Source organism: Abramis brama, assembly GCF_963993115.1.
Source record: "Abramis brama genome assembly, chromosome: 14".
Classification (NCBI taxonomy): Eukaryota; Metazoa; Chordata; class Actinopteri; order Cypriniformes; family Leuciscidae; genus Abramis; species Abramis brama.
In genome coordinates this window covers 28,067,277-28,076,814 of record NC_139976.1, presented here as the reverse complement: position 1 = coordinate 28,076,814, position 9,538 = coordinate 28,067,277, and the positions used below count along the sequence as shown (strand labels likewise).

Genomic DNA, 9,538 nt, shown 5'->3' with positions numbered 1-9,538 from the left:
TTGAAAATGTTCTACCTTTCAACTGTCCTCAACAACAATCTTTTTCCAAACCAATATCAGTGCTCTTTAAAATTTGTGGCCATGAACTACTTCGAATGCACTTGGTGCATAGATCATAAGCCATTAGGCCTGTCCCAAATGGCACCCTAAGCACTCGCGGTCTTCCTACGAGTCCGCAATTTCGTGACGTAACGCCACTTTGACTGTTGGGAAGAAGTCTGCTGCGGAGCTCACATCAGTACGGGTTCGGCAAAAGTGAACATTGACAGCGCATATCGACCGCAAAGGGGGTGCTCGCGAGCACCCTTCTGAAACCTAAAATGACAAATGGGACACCCTACGGTCTCATGGACTTAACGGACAAGTGCACACGGCAGCCATTGTAAGGTTTTTCCGTTGTGTTGTGGCTTGTTTCTGTTATGTTGTTTAAATTTCGTTGTGTTGTGCACTACTGGGTCACCGTACGCATAGTAATTATAGTGTTCCAGTATACATGTCGGGAAATCAAGATGGACACATCCAGGGAAACCTTTGTTGTGTTTGCTCTTTCGGAAAACAAATGTTTTTTGCACAGACAATGCCAAAGTATCCAACACAGTCTCTTAGCAATTTTAACTATTGTACGTTTGCTGGTGGCTAATTCATACAATCTCATTCATACGTTTTCATACGATCTGTTTAAACCCCATTGAGGGGTAGGTTTAGAGGCGGGTTAGGGCTGGTCCTTTATGAGATTAGTTTGAAAGTCGTACGTTTTTTAATTAATGCGAAATCGCCACCTTGTAAAATACTTGCGTTTTCCCATGAGATCGGGTTGAAGTAGCATGTGCACAGATAGTGTTTGTATAGTACAGTGTGCACAACTGAGTTTATAGATACAGACAGAAGTGCTACTAAACAATATATTCAGGGGTGCACAGGCTACTTGATAATAAATAAATGATGTGCAGCAGAAAACATGGAGGGAAGCACTTTTGAGTACCAACATTTTTGGCATTTTTGGGGACAGGGACACGTTAACTTACTGGAGTAGGACTTTTCTCCATCTCTGGTAAGAAAGCAATAATGATAAGTGTGTTCATTAATTATTAGGGGTGCAACGGATCCCGTGATCTGTACAGACCAGGCCCCACGGTATGGCATGCATGTGATTCACGGATTAACTTTTAAAGTTTAACTGTCATAGCGTGAAAGTTTAGCATTTCGATGTGTTTTGTCTCACCAATATACACATTCAAACGATTTTAAGTGAAGTTCTACCAGAAAGACTCGGGAGATAAAATGATATAACAAGTGTAAATTTATTAATAGCTCAGCAAGTATAATTTTATAAAGTCTTTGGCGTAGGCCCCGTCCTTAGCAAGCAATGCGAGGGTAACGGAATCTGCAAATCCCGCCTGAAGATGAAGGCAGGGGCGCAGCCGACCCCCTGGAGGTAAAGGAAGGGACCATCCTGGTGGTGGTGGGGAGGATGGAGGGAAAGGACCATCTTGGAGGTGGTTGGGGAGGATGGAGGTAATTGGCGCCGGCAGTATCTGCGAACTCAGACGCATGTAAGTACCATTCTTTTATACTGAGAGTGTTAACACATGATTGGTTAGAAGTGAGTTAATACATGACGCGCTGATTGAGTCTTCCTGGCTGAGCTTAACGCTAAGCTTTGAAGGGTTACAAATTTAAGAATCTATTTCAAATATGCTTCTGTACATAACATCATGGTAAAGAATCTTTTAAGGTTGAGATCTCAGCAAAGTTGCAATTTCTGTTCTCTCCTTATTGTCAGACTGATGGGATTAGCACACAAATTATTCACTGAGAATCTCACCTTTTGTTCTGCAAATGGCTTTCGGACCCAAATGGCTCTTGGAGCCTTATGCTGATTGAATTAGAATGGGCCAGACCCTCAGTCTAGGGTGTTACCTTAACTTGTATACTTAATTTGCATGCTTTGTTCAGAATCTCCACCTCTATGTAATCCCTCCCCCTTGGAATGTATATAACTACAATGCATACTGTATTAGAGTTAGATCATGTTGGAAGTACTACAGCAACGTACAGCGGAGTTCTCAATAAAGAATAACCTCCGTTGAACGCGATCCCAACTGTCTCCTGGTCTCTGCTTCGATGAAAGAAAACTTTACAACAGCTTACATTTCCCAAACGTAATTTCAGGAGGAGTGAACCCATCTAATATTTCAATTAACTGCCGGAACAAATAAGTAGCCGCTCACCTTACTCTGGCATCAGCTGTTTTGGCATACGTCCACCTCCCCAACTCCACCAACATAATTACACTGTTAAAAATTGCTGTAAAAATACAGTGAATTTCCAACAGTAAAATACTGTTATTTCAATAAACAGTTTAATCCTGTAAATTTACAGTCTATGTTCCATAAATTAATTACTTGTCGTAAATTTACAGCATTTATGTGTAAACCCATTTGTTTCTGGAAAAAACAGTCTTGGACTGTAAAAAATAGCACGTGGGGGCGGGGCATCTTCAACGCAGTCTATTTTCGAACAGAAAGCAGTCAAATAACAGAATTGTTTCGCAACACTCATCTAGACGGTCTTAAAGAAGGACATTGTTCAAGGTAAGTTTATTTCTTTACTGTTATTCTGTTATGTTGCTCCCAGTCCCAACCTGTACAATCGCCATTTTCACGAGGTATTTTTGATTGTGCTGTTACTGAGCGCGAATCGCGTTTTGTAGACAGAGCTCTCAACGGTTGAGGCATTTCGCCTGCTAATGAATGTTCTCTGAGCTCCGATTATCACGGCGAACTATTTGCTTGATTAAAGTTAAGTTACCATTTAGAAATTAGTTTGGCTTTCATTTGTAGTACCCTGAACTCGATTTACATGAATTTCTGATTCAGTAATGTTACACGATGCGAATTTTACCAGATGCTTAATGATATTCGCATAATATCATGCACATAAGATGGAGAATAATTACAAAACTACACGAAATATCCAGATCCATTATAATAATTAAAAGTTAGTGGTCAATTTGTTTAGTTTCCATGCAAATAATGTAAAGCTGTTCAAATTCCCAAAGCAAAATATATATTTATATATTTATATATATATATTTCGATTTAGTGGTGCGAGTAACTGTTACCAGTGTTTTTGTGAGATTCACATGTAACTTACATACTATTAAAAAGTCAAAGAGGTTATTTTTGAAAGACCAGGCGGATATTCTCGACTTTTCGGCGCGAAACACGTTTTGAATACAGATAGTTCTCAACAGCTAAGAGGCATTTCACTATTCAATGTTCTCCGTGCTCGACATCGAATTTCTTTGCTTGGTTTAAGATGACGAAATAATAATTATTTCTTCTTTTTTTCTAGGAATCATTCACTTTATGTAAATGTTTTACTGAGACAGTACACAACCCTAGGCCTAATCTTTGGTGAGTTTCACGCCATGTATACTTGCAAACTTTGTGCACAAGCATGCAGCACCATGTGCATTTATAAGGCACATGCGAATTCAGACATGTTTCCAATATAACTTTTAGTTGTGCTCTGCCTGGTTGCAATTTTTTTTTTGTCTCTTTTCAAGTTAAGAGACAAATTAGTTGCATTACAGCTTATTTATATTTAATCCAATATTTAAATTAGTAAGTTTTCTTTTTTAATGTGTGTGTGGGGGTGTGTTTTTTTTATTACCCTTAGACGATTCATTGGGATAAACCCTGAAAGAGGTTCGAAGACCTGCAGAGGCAAGGTGGTTTCAAAGAAGACTGGAAAACTTGTCAGCAAGAAGTCTGCCACTGTCAATCCCAAAGTTGCTTCTCTCCCGAAGAACCTCTTCGATTTCAAATGGAACTTCGTCTAGGTAACTAAACTTAAATGCCCACTGACACTCACATTTGTGCAGCTTCCTAAAAGAATCAACACCTCTTAACTGCATTCATATTCATTCAGTGGTAAGAAAATATCTGAATCCTTTGGAATTGGATGATTTTCTGCATTAATTTGTCATAAAATTTGTTCATCAGTCACATGTATAGACAAACAAAGTGTTTAAGTTAGCTACACAAACAATTATAATCTTTCATGACTTTACTAAACATCCCATTAGCCACTCTCAGTGCAGTGTAATAAAAATGTACATTTTGTAAGTGACTACATTGTTACCTCTATGAACCACAAATGTTGTTTTTGTTTCGTGATGGTTGTTCATGAGTACCTTGTTTGATCTGAGCAGTTAAACTGCCCAATGTTCTTCAGAAAAATCCACCATGTCTTGCACAGTCTTTGGTTTTCCAGCACATTCTGAACAATTAAACTCTTTACAATAGTGACTGCATGGTTTTAACACCCATCTTTTCACAATGAGAACTACTCATTAGTTAGAGGACTCCACTATTATATAGGGTGCCAGGGGGATGATTTTATTCCGAACATCAGTGGACAGTTTAACTTGTCAGAACAAACAAGCGAATCATGAACAACTATTACAAAAAAAAACAAAAAAAAAAAAAAAAAACATTTGTGGGTCATTAAGTAACAAGAAGTTCACTTACTGCAGCACTGTGAATGTTTAATGAGATGTGTTTAGTAAAGTATAGATAATCTCTAAGATTAGTTATGTACAATAACATGATCATTTTATGTCTCTTTTAAAAGTGTTCGTAGAATATGTCATCACTAGTTTTTGTCATGTGATTTATTTTACCACTAAGATTTTCTTGATTTTCTTTCCTCTCAGATCTGGATTTCCTCTCAGACCAGATGTGTCAAAAGCTGATGTGGGACGTTTTGGCAGTTTTTTTTTTTTTGCCTCTTCTTACGTTTTTTCACCAATTGGTTCTCTTGCCCTCTCAGATCGGGATTTCCTCTCAGACCAGATGGGTCAAAAGCTGATGTGGGACGTGTTGGCTGTTTTTTGCCTCTTCCTACGTTTTTTCACCCATTGGATCTCTTGTCCTCTCAGATCCGGACTTCCTCTCAGACCAGATCTTTCAAAAGCAGGTTTGAGATGTTTTGGCAGTTTTTTGCCTCTATCAAGGATTTTTCATCCATCGGTTCTCAATATTTTCCTCTCAGACTCAGAATTCCTCTCTTGCCTGGATGCTGATGTGACATGTTGAATGTAAGGTTTCTTTGTTTGCCTACTGGTTCCTCACATTGAATTTTACAATGTATTTTCTGTGACTTTTTAATGTATTGTTAAAACTTGTTAGCTGTTTTAAATAAATGGCAAACAATACTGTACCATAATCTATATTTTCTTCATTTTTTCCATTGAGTAAATATAGGGATGTTAATAGATATCGGACAATAGAGTAAATAGAAAACAGTATTTATATTCTAACTTTTTATACTATAGAATTATAGCTGGAACCATTACTGCCAGTACTTTGTGAAGCACAGCCATAAAATTAAAAACTGTAGAATTACGGTAAATGGCTGGAACCACAGCTGCCAGTACTTTACTGTGAAATTACAGCATTGTTGAAACCGTAAAATTACGGTAAAGGGCTGGAACCACAGCTGCCAGTATTTTACTGTAAAATTACAGCATTGTTGAAACCGTAAAATTACGGTAAAGAGCTGGAACCAGCTGCCAGTATTTTACTGTAAAATAACAGCATTGTTGAAATTTTTTACAGTGTAGACATTAGTACTCATCATCCGAGCATTAGAAGTCACACTGGGGGGTATATCTAAGCTATATCTACGAAGCTGCTTCCTCGAGCCCCTCCACTGTAGACAGCAAGCCAAATACACTTTACCTTATTAGCTTAAAGTCCCCCGTGGTGAAAATCAACCTTTTAATGTAGTTTACATGGCTGTTTGGTGTTTTTAATTATGCTTTAAGACAAACCATGTGCAAATTCATAAATATTTTCCCCTTAAAATTGCAGTGAACCAAGACAGGGGCCTGTTTCAGAAAGGAGGTTAAGTGAAAACTCTGAGCATGTTAACCCTGAAATGAGGGAAACTCTGGGTTTTCTGTTTCAGAATGGGAGGTATGTCAAACCTGAGAAAGCAGAGTAAGTCAAGCCCATTTCTGAAAGAGAGGTAACTTATACTCAGAGTCAGTTACCATGGTAACTTACTCTGTGAACCTAACCTGATCGGGAGCAGGTTTTCTTCGGTAAACCCAGAGTTTCTTTCGGTCTCCTCCCCTTTTTTAAAGAGGAAGCGGTGTTTAAACACCTTATTCATTCTTTCAGTAAATTTATTCATTGCTGTTTTTACTGCAGTTTTTTTTTTTTTTTTTTTTATAAGATAAAGTCTATATAACTCCTTAACTGGCAACTGAAAATACAGTAGTAGAGTTACATAATGTAGTTCTAAACAAATTCTACAGAATTAAACTGTGGCATTTACTGAAAATCACTGAACTGTGTTCATCTGTGCAACAGAAGTTGATGGACCCTCCTCCTGCTGTTCTTCCACACTCTGGGGGCGGGGGGAGAGATAAGAATACCCGTTTATACTTAGATTTAAACTTAGATTATATAGGCTACTCCACATAAAAATTTGAAAAAATCTGAATGTGTAGATTGTTTGATGTGTAGACACATAATATTAACATTACCTCTGTAGGCCTCTCTGTGGCAGCAGAAACTCTTTATCCCCATCGTCCTGTGAAGATGAGCATTTGGTTGAGTACACTTTATAACACTATTTGTCATAATTTCTGGTGTATTGAGTAGGTTACTTACAACTGCCTGGGGTTCTGTTGGGACAGGAGGCTCCAAAAGACAGATATTACCATCAGAATCTGTTGGGACAAACAAAAAACCCAACCCAAAGTAAAATAAATGGAAATAACAAAAATAGCCTATATAAAAAATAACACATGTAAACCTCTTACATTTTATGAAGGCCCTTGGATCTTCGGGAGTGACTGGCTCTGAAGTCCCTCCAGGAATTCCCTCAGCCAAAAATGCTGCTGCACTGCTAGACACTGGATGCTATTTAGTTATTTAATATGTCAAATGTTTGTAAAGTCAGATAGCCTACACCCATGATATGCTCAAGCCTTACCTGATTTAATTATGTTTTTATATTTAATTTTCAGCTGCTGCCATGTTCTTTTAATACCTGCAGGATTGCACCTACATGAAAATTAAAGGTTAAAATTAGGTTGAATAACATATTGTTCTTCCAGTTTCACCTCTGATATTATAACAGTTGGGTAAGTTACTCTAAAATAGTTATTAATTACTAACTACAAATGACATCTTCAACAGTGTAATTAGATTAATGTAATAATGACTATCTTTAGAAAGTATTGGTCTACTTATTACTAATTACTAAATCCCATATCAACCTCAACCACTTGAACAATACAAGGAGAGACAAGAAACTGCACTTTTAATGCTTTCAAATAAACAATATACAATTACATTAATTATTCTTGAATTGAACAAAATGTGTAGAGGGAGAAGGTTACATTAAAAATATACCTTTTAAAAATGTATGTTAAATATACAGAATTGTTCTATAGTCTAATGCAATTACATCAGATTTTACTTTAAATTACAGAAGAATTAAGAGTAATCCCTTTAATTAAATTACAGTATTTAGAATACTTGTTAATTAATTACACCCATCACTGTATAACAGTAATTAAAATGTAAACTTACGCATTGACTCGGGCAACTATTTTCTCCCTAGCTAACTCCCTGTCCTTCGCTGCTGCAGCCGATATTTAAAAAAATAATAATAATGTGTGTTCGTACTCTCCATATGCTTGCAGAAGCTCATCCAGTTCTGCTGGTGAAAAATATGCAGACCTCTTTTTGTCTGGCGCTGTTGCCATGGTGACTCATAATATCTGTGCTTCATTGATAATGGCTTTTTATAGTTGTGGTGCACGCGCTTAACTCAGAGTTGATTGAACTAACTCATTTCAGCTGTTCTGTAACCGAAAACTCAGCGTTTCCCATCTCAGGGTAAGTCAACTCAGAGTTCAAGTTTTAACTCAGAGTTGGTTGAACCTCCTTTCTGAAACAGGCCCTTGGTCTCAAAATCGCGGTTTGATATAGCTGGTGTTTCTGACGTCACAAACTACCATGTAACCAATCACGTCAACGTGTGATCGTCAACAAGTGGATCTCTGTGAGTGAGTGGAGGCAGGACTAATTTGCATATTAATAGAACCACGTATACTAAATGAGGCAAGAGTGTAGAGTTACATTCAAGCTATTTTAAGGCTAAAATTAAATGAAATTTTGGTGATCAAAGATGAGTTTTAAGGGACAAAATTATTGACTACAGACTTAAAAAAATTATATGGGCAAAAATCAGGACTCGCGCACTGCTATCTATGAGCGCAGCCTCACACACCTGAAGCACGCACACCCAGAGAGAGAGAGAGATGCTTTCCGAGCAGGACTCGGACACCAAATTGATTCCTTGTTCGTGTTCACTTGTGCTTGATTGGAAACATACACACAAAATACACAAAATACACAAAATACCTCGGAAAGTATTCTATCAGTTATGTCATAAGTGAAAAGTTGAGAGAGAAACCGGATGTCTGTGTCATTAATGTTAATAAAATTTTAAAAATATCATCATTATCTACCATGTTCGGGAGAAAGAAAGATAGTGCGGAGAGCAGTCAGGAGGAAAGTGATGACAACAGCTTGTAGGATATGCGTAAAGTGTGAGTACCAAGCAGCATCTCATGGTGCTCCCTTGAGAACCAGACCAAAAAAGTTATGTGCACCCCTAAATATATTACTATTGTTTTACGGTTGAAACATAAGCGCTGGGACGCTTGAATCATATAATACAGATCATGTAAAATGTACATTATTTAAATTAATTTCTAAATACTAGGTTAATACATTTGACATTACAAAGTGCATATGACTGTCGAAAAACACAGAGAATTCATGACTACTGCTTACTTCTATTCATAATTATTATTATTTTTTGCATATTAACCAAGGGTTCAGGGTTTGATTGGGGCAATAGTGGTGTATTTTGATTAAATTGCTGACAATCGTTTTGTGTGTTGCAATCAATACACCAGAAAAGCATGGTGTATATTTTAAGATAATACATACAATCATAAATCTAAACTTCACACAGGGATTCAGTTGATCAAGGGATTCTTATATTAGATATTTAGCAGTTAAAATTGTGATATTATCTTGACCCTCTCTACAGCACGACAGAAACAAGACAAATAATCACATTCCATTTTCTCCGAACATAATAGTGTTGACTGCATTCAGTAAGCTCAACCTTCAACTCTGTTACTCAAGTTATTTTAAGAAATAAATAATCATAATATTCCCTAAAAAATAAAAATAAGTTTATCAGGTTATACAAACCAAGCTTTTTTTATCTTATGAATTTTGTTGATTTAATTTTTGACTTTGTTATGCTTATTTATGCTATGAAACATTATATTCAAATCAGGGTTTTTAGTATTCAGACATGTCTCAGAGTCTGATTACAGGGTTGCAAAAATCACAGACCTCAGAAAATTATATTATATTATAATATTTAGTCAGCATTTTCTGAAGGTTAAGCACAAACAAAATTTAATACA

The 9,538-nt window shown here is 36.8% G+C and overlaps 2 long non-coding RNA genes across 3 annotated transcripts; one reads left to right on the top strand and one right to left on the bottom strand.

The window, feature by feature from the left end:
* Nucleotides 1-1,336: 1,336 nt before the first annotated feature.
* LOC311096167 lies at nucleotides 1,337-5,224 on the top strand. Its single transcript, XR_014608973.1, has 4 exons — nucleotides 1,337-2,594; nucleotides 3,358-3,419; nucleotides 3,685-3,847; nucleotides 4,724-5,224. It is a non-coding gene; the product is annotated as an uncharacterized lncRNA (long non-coding RNA).
* A 410-nt stretch (nucleotides 5,225-5,634) lies between these two features.
* Nucleotides 5,635-7,982, bottom strand: LOC311096166. 2 transcript variants are annotated; one of them, XR_014608971.1, is made up of 6 exons: nucleotides 7,617-7,982; nucleotides 7,015-7,085; nucleotides 6,842-6,934; nucleotides 6,690-6,748; nucleotides 6,563-6,609; nucleotides 5,635-6,423 (listed from the first exon to the last, which is right to left on the bottom strand). It is a non-coding gene; the product is annotated as an uncharacterized lncRNA (long non-coding RNA). The 2 variants fall into 2 exon arrangements; XR_014608972.1 differs by having other exon boundaries at nucleotides 5,679-6,423; nucleotides 6,842-6,941.
* Between the last annotated feature and the right edge of the window lie 1,556 nt (nucleotides 7,983-9,538).